This window comes from Tyto alba, unplaced genomic scaffold (assembly GCF_018691265.1).
Source record: "Tyto alba isolate M040663 unplaced genomic scaffold, T.alba_DEE_v4.0 Super-Scaffold_46, whole genome shotgun sequence".
NCBI classification, from domain to species: domain Eukaryota; kingdom Metazoa; phylum Chordata; class Aves; order Strigiformes; family Tytonidae; genus Tyto; species Tyto alba.
The window spans coordinates 8,938,926-8,958,961 of record NW_024881322.1 but is presented as its reverse complement, the minus strand read 5'-3'; the positions used below and the strand labels follow the sequence as shown (position 1 = coordinate 8,958,961).

General features: G+C 41.1%; 1 protein-coding gene across 1 annotated transcript in view; it reads right to left on the bottom strand.

Moving 5' to 3' along the window:
- NPSR1 (neuropeptide S receptor 1) overlaps positions 1 to 20,036 on the bottom strand; it is a 62,785-nt gene that overhangs the window by 19,740 nt on the left and 23,009 nt on the right. The gene's annotated exons all lie outside the window — the stretch shown is intronic.

Genomic DNA, 20,036 nt, shown 5'->3' with positions numbered 1-20,036 from the left:
TGTCCATGAGAGATGTGGAGGGGAGAGCTCGGTGGGCCTGATCCTGCAGTGTGCCAGGCCCAGCGCCGCCTGCTAAGGGCCCCCAGGTTTTCCATGCGGTGTGGATAAAATATAACATTGGAGAAGCTGTGGGTTAGTGTCTAAGTGTGTCAGCTTGATCCCAGCTGTGCCAAATATTGAACTTTTTAATGTCCTTTTAATTTGACTTTCTTTTCACTGTAAAAAGAAGTATGTCTCCTGCAAAAGCACCTGGGTGTTATCCAAATGCTACTGAAGATAGAGGAAATTTTGTCAGGATTTTGTTCACAAACTTAATTATTTAATGACTAATCCTGCCTTGTTAGCTTAAAATTAACCTGCTTATGCCAGCACTTTTGCATTCACCAAAATAAATGCACCTCAGGCCATCTTTTCTTTTTTTTTTTTTCCCGTGAGTAAATCTAAGGAGATTTTTCCAACCTTTGTTCTGCTTCTTACTGAACAAATGAGTGCTCACAGCAATGCAAGTTTTACAAAGGAATTGCAAAAGCTGGTGATGCTGTTGTACATATGGGTGATACTAAATTTTGTCTTTAAAACCAAGATAATAAAAAGGTTCTTTCCCTGTAGGACAGGATAAATGTTTTAAGTGCTGTCCATGGAAGAAAATGTGCGTCAATCCAGTGTTCTGCCACTTCAAGTAACACAGCATGTTGCTTTTCTTGCACAGATTACCACAAAGGGAGAGGAGCAGGTTGGGAAAACATTTTGTGCAATTTGTCAGGCCAAGAGCAAGTAGTACAAAGAAATAACTTCAACCATTATTTTAAACATTTAGAGTGGTGAGGTAAAATGTTTCATCTTGATACCACCATTTTACACATTTGAAAACCATCTCTAAAATTTACCGTGATAAAGGCATCCTAACTTCTGTAACAGAAGATTTTGGTTTGAAATGTAGGTTTTTGGAAACAAGATATTTCAGCAATTTCAAAACAAATATTTTGAGCAGTAAACAGTTTGAACCAGTATTTCCAAGTAAACACTTATGGGTTTGGCAAAATGAGTTTCTTATAAGCCCTTTGAAATTATAGAAATTCCAGATACTTCTAGCCAGAAACTGAGATCTCAGCTTAATATTTTAGAAGAAGCAACCTGGTTTGCTTCACTGGAAAACTAGGATTATTTTTTCTGTATCAGTAATCCTTTATCTCTTCTTTTTCTTCAAGGATCAGTTCAAAATGAAATTAGAGCAGAAATATCATTCTTGTTGCATGTAGCTACATTGTCTCCCTCTTTATGACCTTATTGTTCAATTAATTCTGATTTTCTCTTTCCCCTCCCAGTGTTTCCCAACCCTGCTTTCTCTCTCCTCCCTCTTCCCCTGCCTCCAGAGGGAGGCTGGATCAGAGGTGACCTCCAGAAGTCCCCTCCAACCAGCACTTTTGTGGTCTCTGCTCTCACACCCACCCAGAGCAGCTGAAAATCATGATTTGGAACCTTATGTTAAATGTTGCTCTTTGACTAGGGTGATGGAGCAAGGGATGATTGATCCTCTGATGAGTATAGTGGCTTTATGACTTTATTGAAAAGATTGTAGGTGTATATTGTTAAGGTGGTCTTTGAAGAAACTGCAAAGTTTAAGTGTTTCAAAAAGTGAAACGCAATCCTCCAGCAGTGGTTCAAACCCATCCCTTCCCCTTTACTTACTCCTGAATTATTGATTCATAGTCTCTCTCTCTCCAGTGATTAAATATTCATTGGTTCAAAGTAATACACATCAATAGAGCTTCACCTCAGGGTATCCTCCAGCTTTTGATGGTCTGAGCATCCACCAAGCAGGTGGTAAATGGGGATTCATCTTCCCTGTGGAGGAGCAGGGTGCAGGGGCTGCCCTCCCTCCTGCCCATCTCAGTTCTCTCTAGAGGAAAGGGAGGGAGAGCACCTTGAGTGTCTCTTCATTTCCCCCTTCTCACCACCATTTTGCCATCCCCTTCCAATGCATGAGGAGAGTGCTTTGCTGGGGCACCCTGAAGTTGAGGCAAGAGATGGGCCAGTGTCCTGGTGGTCTCCAGGGCACGGGGCGTGGAGCTGCCTGCTGGATGTAAGCAATCTGGGCAGGCCCAGAGGCACACTTCCAGCATATGCCCATGTCAGCTTTTCAGTTTGCATTGGGAGTCTGTTTTTTAACCTGTAGATGACCCCCACTTCACTGTCCCATATGATGGAGAAACCAAAAGGGAATAAGCCTTCGCTTCAACTGATGCTCGACAAGAAGGTGCTCCCCAGGGGTGCCCCTCATGCACCCCATAAGTATCTGCCAGCCAGTGCTCAGGCTGAGGCACTATGTGGGGTTTACTCACCTGAAGTAGACCCCTCCCCTCAAATGCACAGTGTGGATATCAGCTCCATCTTTGCCATGCTACAGGTCTGTTCCCACTGCACAGCTTACCTACCAATATTGCTATAGTTTTAAGAGCTTTAAAGACATCTTGAAACTGTCTTTCCCTTGAAAGCCTTTGAGTGAGGTTTTTCAGGTGACTGGGGAGGCTTTTCAGTGAGGATTAAATTTAACAGCTTCCTTGTGCTGGCAGCCTCAGCTCCTCTCCCCCAGAGGCACGTTTTAAGAGCTCTTTGTCCTGAGTGTCTGAATTGCTTGGAAGGTCTCAGCACACTTGCCTCCAAGCGTGTGCCCCTGAGCACAACATGCATGTGCATGCCAAAACAGATGCAGCCAGCTGTGTGCGAGCATCAAATTAGCCAGATTTCTCAATACCCTCTAATTATAGAAACGTTCTCCCACACAACATCCTCATGCCCTCTGCAGATTTCAGAAATCTCTCCTGTCTTTTTGACCCCACCAAGTACCAGACCAACTTCTTTCTCCTTTGTTCCCCTACTGCCTGCTCCAGAGGCTGTTTCTTATCCCTTCTCTTCAAAGGACCAGACTCTCTCAGCCTGACCCAACTGCACAACTTCAGAGGATTTGTCATGAGGACACAGGTTACTTTACATATGGTCTCCAAACAAATAACATACCTCGTGCAGGTGATCAGACAACATGCAGGAAAAATGCAACAAACCTACAAATTGTGACAAAGAATTTGTGCTACTGCTCCCTGCTCTATACACTCTGATCTGTTGCTTCTGTGCATGGTTTTCTGTTACACAAATATTATTATTCGCTGTCTATCCAGCTAACTGGTTACCCCTGTGCTAAACATACATGTAAGCTCCACTAATCAGCAGCACTTCTTGCCCTGAATGTCCTTTCTAGCCATTTCTTGCTTTGTGTCCTCTCCCCTTCAGTGCCACAAATACCTGGTGCAAATCTTTGTTCGTGATTTAGACAATGAATGTGCCGCTCATTACTCTGTTATCTTACTGCTCATCACAGCCACAATAATTACACTTTGTGTTTTTCACACCTTCACAACGTTGCTTTAGCCTACAAGCCCCCTTTCACCCAAAGCCCCACTGTGCCAGCACTTTAAATCTGATACACAGATCATGAATTACCAGCAGAACTTTAGTCACTGGTAGATGAATCTTCCTCACCCACGTATCATCTCAGATGCAATTACAGCCACAATCGGAGTAACCTGAAATCCTCATTCGTCATGTAATTTGAATTGCTGTAATAGAGGTTACTGTTTAGACGTCACCCGGTCTCAGTGATGTGATCTCAGCAGATCACACATTCCCTGGTTGCTTTTGGCAAGCCTACACCTCGATGTGTGTCACTGGCTTACATCGCTGACGTCCTAAGTGGTAAATGTCAGGTACAGGAAACCAACGTAGCCGATATATCGCTCTAAACCTCAGTGCCCTCATTACTGGTGGTATCCTCACTGCTCCTTATTAAGCTGGTGGCTTGCACATTAGATACTCGTGTATTTTCACTAATTAATGTTCCTGGGCCAAATGGCACCAAGTTTGTACCTGAAAATGGTGCTAGTCACTCTTCACTCATAACTGCGTGTGAGCTCGTCATTGCCACTGCTTTCTTAATACGTTTTTTTTTTTGTTGTTTTTTTTTTTTTTCTCCAAGGAGTGGTGTGTGTGCTCTGGTCCTGTGTCTGCATTGCTAGGCAACTGTGTGGTTATAGGCTCATTTAATTCCTCAGAAAAATAAGCAGAAAATTAATTAATGACATATATTCTCTTTTGATAGAAAATAAAAATACTAGCAAGTGATAATTTGTGACTTTTAACATAAGACAAATGTATATTCACAAAATGATGCAGACAAAACAAATAATTCCTTGCTGAAGAGAAGAACTAGTGTGATGGGGATGGTAGTAGTTTGCTCTTGAGGGTAGGTGGAGTTTCTATAATCTAGTTTAAAAGAAAAATTCCAAGATACTTCAATAATAAGGAAAAGTAGAGGGACGGGGGGAGGAAAGATGGCTTTGCCTGGACTGCAGAGGGAGGGAAAAACGGCCTGTTGGGGTTTGCACAGCTTGGAGTCGCATGAACTGGGCAGGTCTGCGACCCTTGTGCTGCCTCCTCCCTGTCACAGCCATGGCCACAGCCAGTCTTCAAAGGCAGAGCTAGTATCTGCCTTTACAAACCTGTCAGCATTTCAAAATGCAGCATTTTTAAACCGTATTTATCAAAAAGACCAAGCAAATGACTGAGAAAGCTGTTCCTTGGGGGGACTGAAACATGCTGAATATAGCGCTAGAGCATATATGGCTGGGAAATACAGCAGGTACTGAAACAACTTGTGAAAATCCTGGGCCTTAAAGACTAATTTTACCCAAGACTCCATCATGCTCAGTAAAATCTCTTTGGAGTTTTTATGGGCATGACTGAGTGCACCTGTTGCCTCTATGCATTTGAGCAGAGGAACTGCTCGGTTCAGGAGGCGATTGCAGCAGCTTGGGTGGTGGCTGCTGCCTTGTATGGCCAACGAGTACAAAAATGTGAAAAAGAAAACACTGCCCTTGGAGGGACAAATCTAAATGCAGGCTTTCTCTTGTGTGAGACAAATTTTCATGGCAAAAAACCCTCCACAGAGATAGAAGTCCATTATAGAAAACAAATGGAGGTAATTAATGATCTAGCATGGGAATAGAGACAGGTTACAACTGTCCCAGTTAATCTGTTCATGGAAATTCATAGACTTTATGGCATTGTCAAAGGGATGTACCTTGTGCAGACTTCAGGATACTTCTTCCGTTACAACTAAGGAGGTTAAGGCAAAAATCCATACTAGCAAGTCTGCAAAAAAATATCTCTATCATTTGATTATTAGTGCTGACACTACTCTTCCCTTAAGACACTTACCCTAAAGATGCTGAAAATCTTTTCTGTCAGAAGTGGAGAGCAGGTTGCTGGTAAGCTGCGGTGGGTTAAAAAGCTCTGCACGTTATCTCAGCTGCAGTTTGATCATTTTTTCCCCTGATGAGAACAGTCCTATTAAGTTGGATGTGGTGATCCATGACTTTCTGGTGAAGCTGTGCCTCTTACTGAAATTTCATTCCTCTTTTCATGTCGCTTACAGAGTGTTTCTATTTTAACGAGGGATGTTTTGTTCTGCTTTGTTGACAGCACCAAGCTGCACAGGGCACCGCAGCAGCAGCAACATTTTGTAAGGCAAGACAGGGGGTGTAAGTTCCTTGTCAGGGCTGAGCATTTCACACAGATCTTTTCTTTTGAACCTCACCATGTGCATTCCCACCACCTACCACTCCCCAAAGAGCACATCCTCTGGAAGAATCAGAAGCAACAATTTACTAATACCTGCCTGCAACAGAGTGACAGACCCTTAAAAACAAAAATGGTTTCACTGCCCTATTACAGCAACAAGGTCCTGTCTGTGATTTTTGAAGTGATGAGGCAGCCGTCACTGCTCTGCCATTGCTGCGCTGTATCACGCTTGACGTGCTGTCAGCTAATAAGAGTCAGTGCCATGAACTTGCCTTGAAAGTTAGTAAACCCCCCCTACCTGATTTTGTTACAGACCTGAGGGTGAAAGCAATTTAAAGTGTACTTAGGGCTCTTGAAGTAGAAGGTTGGCTTGAGGACAGACACAGGGGAGAGAGAGCAGGAGAAGCTGCCCTACCTCCTGCAGACACCCCTGCAGCTCATTTCATTACATCCTTATTCCTGTTCTTCCCTTAGTTTGTGCTTTCCACTGAAAACACCACACATGGCTTGGCAAGTATTTGCTACACTAGAAATAATTTTGTGACCATGTTAGCTAGAAAATGTACCCAGCCCTCTGCTCTCATTCAGCAGTTGATGGCGAAATAGGTTATGTACGTGCTCTGAGCACCTGTAGGCCAAGGTACTTGCAAGATACCTAGAAGATGCCTTTTAAAATGATTATATTTTAGCTCTTAAAACACTTATCTCCCAGAGGCCTGGTGCGGTGCCTCTCCATGCACCGTGGTGCAGCGAGGGGCTGCACATGGGGCATGGACCCCAGATGCTCAGGGCCCCGGGGCGAGAGCTGCCCGCACACTTTCACCCTTTGATAAGCTACTCATCCTCTTCACGATCCCTCCAGGTGGGTTTGTCCCAGTTTGTGGTTGTTCAAAGCCCCTTGCTCCAGCACTGCAGAGCATCTGGGCATGATGTTGGAGATGGGGCCGATCCAGGGGACGGCTGGCACCCCCAGGGGCTGCCCTCAACCCGTCCACCCCGAATTTAACTCTTTTAGAAGCACTGATGTGGAGCAGAGGTGGCAGCGCTTAGATGGTGCAAGGATCCCAGCTTTCTGCCAGAGAATCCCTGGCAAAGTCAGGGGAAGCGCAAGCCAAAATTCGGGGTGCGCTAGGCTTTCGTGGGGGATCAGCAAGCACACCCACAAGCACTTTGTTTTGCAGCGGCGCTTGCACTGGAGCACATGTGAGGCGGCAGGTTCGCCGCATGCACCAGCGACGGGTACTGCGCCGCTCTGGTGTGGTTTCTCCTTCGGGCCTGGCAGCCTGGAGCAGAATACAAAACGTAAGGGATAAAACAAAGACGCCTTGAAAATTTTCAGGAGGAAACCTGTTCTGTTCCCCTGTTAAGGCTGTGAAGATTTTTTTCAGTGGCAGAAGTGATGCTTTTTTTCTCCTTCTGGCACATAGGAAGTGAGAGGAAATTTTGTTGCACTGGGTGAGCATTTTATTTATTTATTGCATTTCTTACATTTCTGCTCTGAGGTACTCCTCCTCCTGAGATGAGGCAGGCCCTGTTAGGCTGGATGTTGTAAAGAGTGGATACAGCGAGGCTCCAGCCTCGCTCCAAAGCTCATCCAGATTAAAAGACGAAGGGCTGAGAAAAGCATGTACTGCAGAATGTTAACCTCTTAAGAAACAGCACTTACAAGAGAGCTGAAGAGCAGTTCCCTAGGAATTAAAATTTAGCATGCCCTGCCACTGTGAAAGGCACTAAGGTTTTGTTTAATTTGCCTTTATTAATAAATCTCTTCCTACCATTCCTTCTCACCCCACCCTTGCTGTGGGGATACAGCTGGAGGAGCACGGGGGGCTATACTGGACCAACAGTGCTGCACCAGGGAGTATGACACCCTCCAAAATGGGGCAGGACAACTGGAACAGCAGCAGCACATCAAATGCAGCAGAGGGGAAGCAAGGAGGAGGACTTGGCTTATAATACCAAGTCATCCACATCAGTAGTGCTTTCAGTCATTCAAAAAACCTGATTCCTCTTGAAAAGGTGAAGAACTGATTGGAGAATTGTTTTCTTGTAAAATCAGAATGCATCATGAACCAGTCAGGAAAGTAAAGGCAAATGATTTCCATTCAAAACTCTCCTTTTTCTGACCTCGGCTGATACCATGGTTTGGGACTGGCAGTTCCCCTTAGGGTGGATGTGCTGGTGCAGATGCAGTTGATGATAATTCTGATTGTTAGGACAAAGTTTCCACTTAGTATCTTGTGTTACTTACACATAGATGAGACTGTGGTCTACTAGATCAAGCATTATTTTGTTGTATGCAGTTGCTCAGTGGGAAGTTCTGTGTAAAGAGAGAAATTTTTCTGAACAGACTGTATAGAATCATTGGAATATAGTTTCACACTGGGGTTTGAAGAGTGGACAAAGAGTTTCAGCTGCTGTTTACACAACAGGTAACAGCCAACCTGCAAAAACCATAGTTAAGGTTCTTGTTTTATTCAGTCCTGTGGCTGCAGGTTTTGAAATATGAATCAAGCTTCTCTAGGTATATAAGCAGATGATTTATGCATGCCTGAATATGTAAGTTAAGCAAGAACAAGTGTTCAATCACTATTATTTAACTGTTGGAAAAATATATTTCAAATGCAATTCATTAATTTAATTCCCCTTTTCTCCTTTGGGCAAAGTAGAACAGGTAGCAAGAATAAAAGCAGTGGGGGGGAAAAAACTGCATAGGGGAGGCTGGCCTCAGCATGAACACAGAAGACAGGCTCCTATGAATCAGCTTGTCTTACCTATGCACTGGAAAACAAGGACATACCTCCTCAAAGGACATAGAAATCACACCACATGTAATTTATTGACAATTTATTTCAAGTGTTGCTTGTCCTTCTAGCATTTTCCAAAAGAAATATACCTTCTAAGATACCAAGTACCAAACAAGTCCATTTGAATTCTGTCTTTCCCTAATATCTTGTAGATAGTTTCTTTCATTATTTCCTCTGAATCCCCCTTACTGATCCTTTTTGTCAACTCTTTACCTCATGTGTTTTAAGGACTGCATGTTCATACCTCAGTCACATCAGCAGCTGCATAATTATTCTCATCCTAAAAATGTGGATTATCCTGGGAATATTTTCTGTTGGTGTAATTCAGGCATTCTAGTCATTACAGCCACTGAATACCTGTACATCTTACAATCCTGAGTTTTAGCAGGCTCAGATATTGTTGATGTAGATACTTTAGTCTAAGTAGGAATGGTAAGAATAAAGCCTTCTTCCTTCTCTCGTGGCAAACTGTAAATCAGATTCCCATGATGTTCAAGCAGTGATATCACATGCTGCAGCTCAATTTTTGTCCTACCTTAGGCTTGCAATTAGAGAACAGTAGAACAATGTTCATTCCCATTTTTGTACCTGCTTTGTCTCCCCTGATGTTTGCTGATAGCACGAACAAAAGCAGACTGGTAAGATTCATTGGACAATTGCCTTGTAAAATCATCATGTGGAAGAGGTAGGACATGCAAATGTACACTGAGCTGTTTTCCATTAAGTGTATGGCAATGCCTGAACAGGCTGAAGTTTTCATTACATATGGTCTGGATCTCAATCTTGTAATTGGGCTGAACTTATCCAAAATGGACTTCTAAGTATTCAGTCTTAAAACAATTAAGTCTCTGTAGCGCTATATGTGATATCTTTGACCTGAATTCCATAAATCCTGTTAAACCCTTGTAAGCATTTTGCTAACCAGCTAGGCAACGTGTATAAAGGAAGCGACTCGCCACAGAAAACCTGTAAAACACATGAATGTGAGCTTTACAGATTGGCAGGTGAGGAAGTACCCCATAGAGATGCTGGGTGTTTTGTCCTACAGCTCTTTGGAATGATGGGAAAAAGAAGAAATGTTTTATTGATGGTAGCACAATGACAGTCTAACTCAGAATAATAAATAAATATCACTGCTTCAAAATGCAAGAAAGAAATAGAAAAAATCCCTACCTTCTTAATGTAGCTTTTTGTTTCAGTGCTTTTTAGTGCCTTCAAAAGCTATTTCCAGCATAATTTCCATTTGATTGCAATTAGAAATACTGCAGTACAAATGATGGACTAAAAGGTGTTAATGATGTATTTGTACATCTAATGTCAAAAGTTTAAAGTCATGTCTTTTAATGGGAGTTAATGAGATCCTTAAACGATGATTCCAAGTAAAGCATAGTCATTATGGCCATACTGCTGGCAGCGCCGTGCTCGTGCAGTCCTGTCTCTCAACATTGACTGCCAGCATATGAAGAAGCCAGGTAGAAAACTCTGGACAGCTACCTTCACTTATCTACAGAAGTCAAGCTCTCACGTAGGGTAACAGTAAAATAAGCATCCCCTCTCTCAGATGACAATCCTGCCTGTACTTTCAGCAGGGAATCAAACAGAAATCCATATAATTTAGAAGCAACATGTTTTCCAAGCAATTCAGAAAGAAATCCACTTTCTTTCTTAATGCTGAAACGTTGGACCCAAAGGATTATACAGCTTGGCTGCCAAGCACCTTTTATTAAAAACAAAAACAAACATAGCACAACTGTCATTAGGATTTGCATGTCTGAAACAGGCTGAAGGTAGGAAAACCACAATCAGTCCTTCAGGACCACAGAACAGTTCTGTAGCTGTCAAAACAAGAATTAAGCCTTCCTATAAACCAGCATAAATTGACGCTGCAAAAGCCGACTGCTGCTGATGTAAAAAAATACATAGTTCAGTCTGTTGGCTGCTGAGTGTATCTACAAAGCATACTCAGGGCTACCAGTGGGACACAGGAAAGGTTATCAAAATATCAGCCATCCTAATGTCTGCTTTTGCTCTGGGGCCTCAAAGAAAACCCCGAGTTCACCTCTTGCCCTTCACAGTTCCCTGTGCCTCACCGTGAATGCCAAGTGTGATCGGAATATAAACCCAACTGTTCTTCTTGCACTCCACCTTGTCCAAAAAATGGGTTGCTTTCAAGAAAGTAATTTATGAAAAGACACATTAAACAGGACCAATGTTTTGCCAGCCAGACTTAGAGATGATGCTGCTCCGTTTTCCCAAAGCATGTTACTAATACAAATAAAGGGTGTGCCTGTGCTACCCACAACACCGTGTCTGTGGGCTGTGGCATAGCATGGACCTGGTGCCTCACACGTTTGTTGGTGTGGCCAAGTCACACCTCTCTGATAGCACTGGATGTACACCCTCCTTCCCTGAGGTCCCAGAGAGTTCAATCTGAGGCTAATATGAGGGCACACAGAGCCACTGAGACCTGCACAGAGCTTTGCTAAAATGGAGTCAAAGTTTCCCACCAGTGTCAAGATCCTTTGGATGACACATGGTTTTTGGTTTAAGGGCTAATCCAGCCAGCAGCTGTGTTGAGGTTGCAATCCCAGCCCAAAACTGAAACCATGACATGCTAAATCATAAAGGAAATTAGTTTTTCCAGAATGTCTGGCTTCTTTTCCTGACAAAAAAGGTCTGCATATCTTGAGATGAAAAACCAGAAATTCAGATTTTCCCTGCAGGTAATTCAGTGAGATTGATGAGTGTAAAGAGTGTAAAAAACAGCTCTCATTTAAAAGCTAAAATCAACTGACTTTGCCTTTTCCACATCTTCTCAGTCAGAATCCTAACAAAGTTCTTCTGAAATTGGAATGTCTTCCAAAACAGTGAATGAATATGAACTTTTGTATTTATTTACGATTCACACCAAAAATGTAACTCTGTGAGAAAAGCTTCATTGCAGATCAAAGCGTCTTTCTCCACTTCTGAAGCAATGAATGGTCGACCAAGAAGGGATGTAAGTATTTTTAGCAACCTCTTAGCAGAAATAGATAACATAAGCTACAGACTATATAAATCCATCAATCTGATGATTTTATAACATCATTATATTTTCAAGAACATTTTCAGCAAAGCACAAGAAATGCATTGTGGAAACATTGTTTGCTGAAAACAATGCTAACCTGCCAAAGCACTTATTTGAGAATGTATTTGATATACTAATGAGTGGGTGTTTAAGGATTTGGAAATACAATTGAAAATGCATAATTTTATTTTGCAAGTGTAGATAGTCCATTAGTTTGTGATATTTCAGGATGATCAAATTAGTTCTGAGCAAGAATAAAATATTTTGTTTGTGACATTATCTGCACACAAAGAGGACCAATTAAAAAAAACTCAAAACCATTTCCTTTTCCAGATCCTTTCAAATTTACATTGACATTATAAAATACGTAAGTGAAGCACAAAATTATTTAAAAGCATATCTGTAAGGTATATGGTTTTGGAAGCACTGTTCTGTTTTTCTGATGGATCTTGTTGAATCAATTTTTTCCAGTTTATTTGTATTAGCTGAGTGGAGCATTCACAGAAATGCAATTGTGTATTGTAATTTCACTTTGATCACAGTCATTTTCTTTCTTGTATTTCCCAAGCAGTCTTCTAGAAAACACATCAGTAATGGTATGCAGCAGTGGATATTGAACTTCTTGCAAACCACTCAGGCAGCTCATAAAAACATTATTAAAAGGCAAATGCCCTTTGTACTCATAACTTCTAAACTACGCAAGCTGAAGTGCTTTAATACTTCTAATACATTGTAATATATTCAGATATTCTCTGCTGGAGTTAGTGCCATGGCTTTCCAGCTGACAGCTTGTGCTCTCCTGTCAGTCACCAGTTTGATTTGACTCTGACTCTCCCTCTAGTTCAGGAAGACGTGTCTGAGCGTGGTTTGCTAGTAAACAATGACTAGCAGGTAGCACATATATCCTTCTTGGGGTCATCTCTCATCTCCTACCAAAGGAACCTGTCAAGAGCATCCTGAAGCATCTCCCTGGTACCAGTAAGTGTCCTCCTCTCAAACCACGGATGCCCTGGAGATGCCCAGTCCTGTGAAGGTGCTCCGGCTCACCTGCTGAAGTGACTCTGTCCCCAAAACTGGGGCTCAGGGAGAGCTGCGAAGGCCACAGAGGGAAAGAGAGCTTTCTTTGCCCATGTGCTGTGAGCACTTTACTCAGTAAAATAATAATGGAGCTATTTTAAAGACATCCTTGATGTTCACTGAGGAAGTGGCATATTGCTTTAGTTTCTGGATGCATTGAACAACCATCTTCCCCTCCCCTGAGGTCCCCTGAGGTACTTGCTCTGCAACAACCATGAATGTAACGTTCAGATATGTGAGTTTGCTCCTTTACCTAAAGAATTGGGAGTTCAGCTGAGGATGTGCGTTATCTCAAAATCAGACCCTGTGCAGGCAGCCTACAACTTTCCCCAGATAGAGGAGAGCAACAGTACTTGTAGTGTTTAACAGCTGAATGAGTATTGCCAATCCTCATAGTGTGCTGGAGACTTTTTCCATCGTGGCAGCTGCCCTGGCTTCAGTGTATTCTCTTCCTCATTGTAGCTTTTGTTTGCTGTAAAGTTTGCTGTAATTCTCTTCATCTTTTGTCTATCTTGCCTATTTCTGCTGTAAACTAGGCATTAACTTTGTACTGTCTACAAGGCCCAGGTTTTGTAGCCTAAGAAGTCTTTCTGTAAATCACAGTTATAAAGGATGCAGAATATGTTACAATATTGAAGACCTTCAGACAAACAACAGGCACCAATCTAGTGGGTATCAAATTGTCAACATGTTATTTATTTTTTCAGTTGGCCTCAAGATCTTTACCTCAAACTACAATTTATCTATTAGCATATGATTTCCCCCAAAAGAGAAATCATTTTTACCTTTTAGTGTATTAGTGGAATATACTTTCCCTTTCATAACAAGTAAATTGTACTGCATTCTTTTCCTCCTCTCCCTATCCCCCATTCCCAGCTCTAAATGTTAGTATTTGATAATTTGATAGCTTTGTTCTATACAGAAGAGTGAGTGTTCCTCCCAGAAAGAGCACTTAAAAGTTATTTTCAGTGGTGGAGTTTATGTATCCACCATACCTAGAAGAAGGTTGTAGGTAATGAGCTGAACTCTAATTTTAAGCACATTAGTTCCTCTATGCTACATGCTTTTGGAGACAGTATACACTTACAGTTATCAGCTTCAGAGTGCAATACGTGTTTTTAATGCCATCACTGACAGAAAATCCATACTTGAGGTAGCATACACTCACATTCCCCCACCCCAGACACAGTGCAAAACACTTTCATGCTGTTTTCCATCAACCACCTGCTTGCTCCCAAGGCCTCAGAAGATGACCAACACTGAACCTCTGTCTTACCCAGTCTACTACCAGATCCCTGTTATGCAAGGCACAATGCCCACACAACTCAAAACTTCTGTTTGAACAAATTTTTGCGGTAGGAGAGACAGTAAGTGCTTTTGAGAAACACCTTAGGGGTGAAAAAGGTGCCATATTTTGAATAAACCCAGTTCATTTACTTACTGCATGGAAGGCAGGCTGGGCATTTGGGAGGTACTTGATGAAAACCATGTTTGTGGTGTTCCAGTTAACTTGCTACTGTAAGTGCTGACATACCCATACAGGGAGACCTGGAGACAGTCTTTGCTTGCAGCCAGGTTGCAAAGATACAGGACTCACTACTGATTTGTTTGTTTAAGAAGTTTCAGTGTTTGCAAGAGGTAAGATTCTGTAGCATAATATTATGAGAGGACCCTTTAGAAAAATTAGGTTGATGAGCAGCTGATGGGGTTGACACTTATTAATATTAGATTAGATACCTTTTCAAAGCAAAAATTTTAGCTGGATAGTTTTATCACTGTGTTGTCTCTTGTGCATTAAAATTTCATGAGAGTTTCTGACTTAGAGAAATGAGATTTGCCACTAATAACTCTTTGACGCAAATAAACTTAGTTGATGCTTCACAGGGAGTTTGAGTATCACAGTGCTGTAAAAACTCATCAGAGAATATGAACAGAGATTGGAAATGCATACATTGCATGAGTGAATCAACGCTGTAGTACAGTTTTCATGGGTCCCATGTAGACAGTACTGAGAGGCTTACTCCAAATGAGCAGTGCCATCTTACAAGCTCAGTATTTAAAATACGTCAGGCTTGCTGTGTGCCTGCATGTGATACTTTCAGGGAAATCCAGGAACACAAATTTAAATTGATTCTGTAAATGAACGATGGAAGAGATGACATGGTATCCAGCTTTTAGAGAAATGAACAAAACAGTGAAAGACCCTCACTTTTACAGAGTTATGTACAAAGCTGGACTCGGAAGTGACGATGCTGGATTCCATGCTAGGGCTTACAGAAAAAGCCACTTCTGCTTTCCAGCTTTTCTAGAGGGATCTTCTACTGAATTCCATAAGCAAAGGTCCACGGCCTTGCAATTCTTGAGCAAAGACTCTAAATAAGTGAGAATGCCCCCTTGATTTTTAAATATTTTGTGTGTTTCATTAAAACAAAGAAGACTGAGCGAAAAATGACATTTCTTGTATTTCGGTTGACATCAGATATCACTGGAGACATAATATCCTAACTAACAGTATGAAATTACCATATTTAATATACCTTAAATTGTTTTTCTGGACTTAGTAGTAACACAGCAGGAACTCCAGCAACACCCATAACACATTAGAAAACTAGTGTTTATGCAATCCCTATCTCTGTAGCACGGGAATGCCACTTTCTAAGAAGGCTCTCCATCATTTTTACATGTGGCATCAGCTCCTGGTTTTCTCCCTGACTGTATGAGCTGGAAACGAAAATGTATAGAAATCAGTTGTCCCATTCAAGACTAGAAAATATCCATCCATAAAACACCACCATCTTAACATGTAGAGGTATGATACTCATCTCCACAGTTAAGGTTATACTAAAAACCCAGTAGATAAAAAGCTGTCCTGGTACATCCAGTGGATGGGATCTGATTTTTGCTGTTAACTTTATTTCTTCAGTTCCTAAATGACTTTGTAAAAATACTTAGATAGTCACACACATGTAAAATACTGACTATTGTTTTTTTAGGAAATTATTAAATTTCTCCTCTTTTTGTCGTGTTTCTTCAGGTTCCTACAGCTTCAAAGAAATCTGTTTCCTTGTGCTGAAAATCCCCTATTCCCCACTTCTAGTCTGCAGGCTTGTCATGTTTGGATAATATTTCATCTCTCATTCTCTTTTGCTAGCTTGCAATGAAAGTACAACTTGAAAGAAAAATTGCTTCTGTTTATCAGTAACCTCTCAGTCTAAGAAATCAGCATGATCAACCAACTGCTTCTGCTTTTCAGTACTGTTATCCCTGTTCCTTAAGAAGAAGCAAAAAGTCTGACTTGGAAGTTAAATATTTGGGGGTTTGTCCAGATGCAATTTTCATCCTATTTTGACTATTCCTGTTCTTGTTAAACAAGTCTTCACCCTTCTCTCTTTCTTGCTACTGCCTGACTAACTTTAATAGGAGTGGAGAAATATATGACTTACCCTCAAGTTTCTTTTGGCTTTCAAAGTTTGGACTATGGAGTTTAGCCACCTCTGTTTAACATTGACAAAGCCCTTTTTTTTTTTTTTTTTTTTTTTCTCTCCTGTGTGTTTGTATATTAAATGCATGCAGAAACAGAATGAGCTGCTAAAATACATCCATATCCACACTGCATCCTTCAGTAATTTCAGGTTATTCTTTCTGCTAATGTAACATGGCATGGCAGTTATCTGTACTGCAAAGGTTCTCCTTTAAGGTTAAGCATGCAGCTGTAGTATTACTGCACAGGTTTGGAATAACATTTGTCACTGAAGCTACACCCTTTTTCCAGACCCCTCTTTAATAAACTGTCTTTTGGGCAGAGCCCAGAAAAGTTTAGACAAATTCCAGATGGCTGTTTAGAAACAGAGCTGAGCACAAAAGAACTAATCATGCATTTTCCACCAGTTAACATGGTGATAAACCTTGCTGCAATTATAAATAAGTAAATAAATAAATAAATAAATACTGATAAATACCTCCTCTGTAAAACTTTGTATTTGTGAATGGCTTTTGAGTCAGAGACTTCCAAGGTCTGATTGAAACAGTGGAAGATTAGGTTCTTAGTTGTCAAAGATGAATAGTAATCCTGACATATTTGGTGACATACGAACACCGGAGGGATTTATATAGTCAACTTTAGGGATCTAAATTAAGAATTGAATCCTTCTGTACAAGCCAGTGAAACCTAAAGGCAGCTCAGAGTGTTTTCCTCTATTGACTATAAATGGAGCACAGGGAGACTTTGTATCTTAAATACCTACAGTGAGCTGCCTAAAATAGATGGCACGAATAATCCCTAATATGAATACCAGTATGCAAGAAAGCAGTCATGAAACTTAATCCAATTATCTCTATGACAGTTATGTCCCATTCTGCTTCCCAGGACTGATGTTGAGCTTTACGCTTTCTTTAAACCTACTTCTGTACTCATGGCAAGAAACTGGCAGAGCTTTATCCCTCCAACCTCCCCACTAATAACGATGCATACAGCATGTAATGCCCTGAACAACAGTAACTTCCTCAGGTGAAGAAGAGCACAGATTAAAATCCCTTTGGCTCAAAGACCTGCAAATGTAGGTTGTCACCAAAGTACTGAACTGCCAAGCCATAAGAGAAAGAAGTGTCTGAAGATACCTGAGTCACATTTCACTAGGCTAACTAGGCAAGTTACTAAGATTAGGATTTCATTGTTCTTTTTGTTGTTTCTTTCAAATGCCGCATGGTCACTCCAGCATACGTAGCCAGATCACATTGCATTTTTGTCTTACAGCCCTCAAAAGTGCTGTAGTCAGCCAAGCAAACCTTTATAATCTCCACATAGCCCTACTGATATCAGCAGAGCTGTGACGGGGCAGTAATTTAGCTGCACAGTGCAAGTCTTGTCACAGGGCTACAGAAATTATATTGAAGGTGAAAGAGGGAAAAAAAGCTAGCGAAAAATGGCTGAAAGGAAACACTTTCATTTTAGTCACACTGCTGTCTAGTCAGGAAAAGCATTTGTATGCAAAGATCTGAAATAATGACAGCTCCTTTTAAAATAATAGAAATGGTAAATGTGTACCTCCTGTGTGGAAATCTGTAGGTGGGTAAGTGGAATCAAGTTTAGGCTGTGTGCATGTCTGTTGAAATTAGAAGACAGTGGCTGTGTACAAAGATAGGGCATCTAAGGTCCATTCATCATTTTGTTATCCTTTCAGAAATTACTTATTATGCAGGAAAAGCAAACAGAGAGACTGATTTCATCTTATTTTAAAAATGTATGGTCAGGGGTGAATTTTGGGAGATAGGATTGTCACAAGATGTTCCACTAATATTATTATTTCCACTGTGTGAGCATCCAGGGGCCCAAGACTTAGGGATGGCATTAAAAGGCACTCCTGGGAGATTTAAGGACAGAAGTCTGGTGTCTGCTTATGATTTTAAATGTACATATACACTGCAAAGGAATAATCATTTCATACTGTACTGAATATTTATAAGCATACTGTAGCTAGTTTTTCTCTGCTTTAGAAGCAGGGAGATTTGTGGACTAAAGTCTATTAAATCCCTAAAGGTTATATAAGGAAAGACTCAAATTCTTTGTACAGGAATCCACACCTCTACTGAAAATATGCTATGGCTCCACAAAACAAGAGTTTATAAATATTTCTCTGGCTTGAGAGTGTTATAGTGACTGAGATACAGATGAAATAAGGGCATCTCATCTTTGCGGCTAAATTCTCAGGGTCCTGTGCAATGTGAAAAAACCCCACATCACCATATCCTACACTGAAATTGGTACTGGAGCTATTGGCAAGCTGGGAGACTGTGTCTGCTGTTTAGGAGTTGCAGAGGGGATACAGTTGCTATCACCAAGCACTTTGATAAATCCCACTCAGGGCACCTATGGATGATGAACACACAAACTGTCCCCTTCCTGAACAATTTAGTACAATATTTAGATACTGTACTGTGAGGAAAGAAGGGGTGTTTTTCATTAGTTCTCATTGCCTGTGGGGACCTCAGCTCTGAACTTGGAGCTATGCTGCATAGTGAGTTTTGCTACTTGTAAGGGATCTAAAGACCACTGCTGAGAGATAACAGGCTGAAAAATGTTGGTTTAAGGTTGTCTGCCTAGTGGATTGTGTTTGCATTAATTACAAACCATGAATCATAGACATCTTGTTCCTGCATTTGTAGGATTAAAGTAGGCTATATAAATAACAGACATTACAGGGTTTTTAAGTGGATGACCATTCTTGTTCCAAGTGGCAAATTTGGAGAGCTCATTATCTTTGTATTTCCACTAATGGGAGGGACATTGAGTTCTACTGTTACAGTTACAGCACTTCAACTTTTTTTTTGCTTTTGTGCCAGTGCTACTCTTTCCTACTGCAGTGAGCTACAAGGGATAGTGACAGCAAACATGAATATTGTGTCCAGCCCTGGACTTTCCAGTGAGCCCTGAAGAAGGTACCTAAAAATATGTGAACATGAGGCAAAATACAGAGTACATAAGCTTGGGTCCAGGCTGGCTAAAAACACTTAATTTGGTTTGGAATTGGAAACTGAAGCAAAAGTAGTAGTTGTCATCAAACCTACAGCTCATTTCTATGCCCCTGTAGTGTCCCACCTCTTCAAGAGCTCCCTGGTGAGGCACTAGATGGCTTCCTTTTTGGGGTACCATATTCTAGACTAAAACTCTCTAGCTACTGCATCAGCAATGGAGATCAGCTCCATCACTGTTTCTTTGTTTTTTCTTGTATACTTCCTTGACTCCAATTCTCTTGCCCGCATACATAGAAGGCAAAGAAAATTCAAAAGCCTTAGACTATAGGATTACTGACAGTCCTTCAAGCCCATCTTTTTTCTTAGAGCCCTAGTCTTGCAGGAGCATAACTTTACCTTTTCAAGGAGAGTTCATTTTGCACCAAAAGCAGTTTCTTTTGCATTAAACTTCACAAGGAAATTGTGTAACTAGACCGAATGTTTGTGCGCTAGTCCAAATTTCACTGTTCCTACACTACTAGACTGGATTGGAGCAATGTATTTTCAGAATGTCAAGTTCTCTATGTCAGACTTCTAGCCTCATGATTTCACCTCTAAAACATGAAATCGGTTTTGTTTTTCTTGATCATTTTCCTTTGGCTGTATGACCGAACACTGTGAAATAGAAGTCCTGATACCCCCCAAGAGACTATGTCTCCTCCTTTGCATAAAGCTTATTTTGTTGCTCAGTTTTGATGCTAATGTTCACTCTCAATTTCCTTGCCTAACTTCTGAGGATATTCCACTTTTTAGCCCGTCTACTTCAGACTTAGTTTGGGAGAAAACGCATTTTAAGAAGGATGCATGTATTGGATATTTTCTATTTTCCTCAGGAAAGATTTTGTTGTGTTGACTAACCATATATGCAGACAAGAATGATTATATATAGACATTCCTGGCTGCTCACATAAGAAATCTAACTGTATAGTAAAACAGGATTC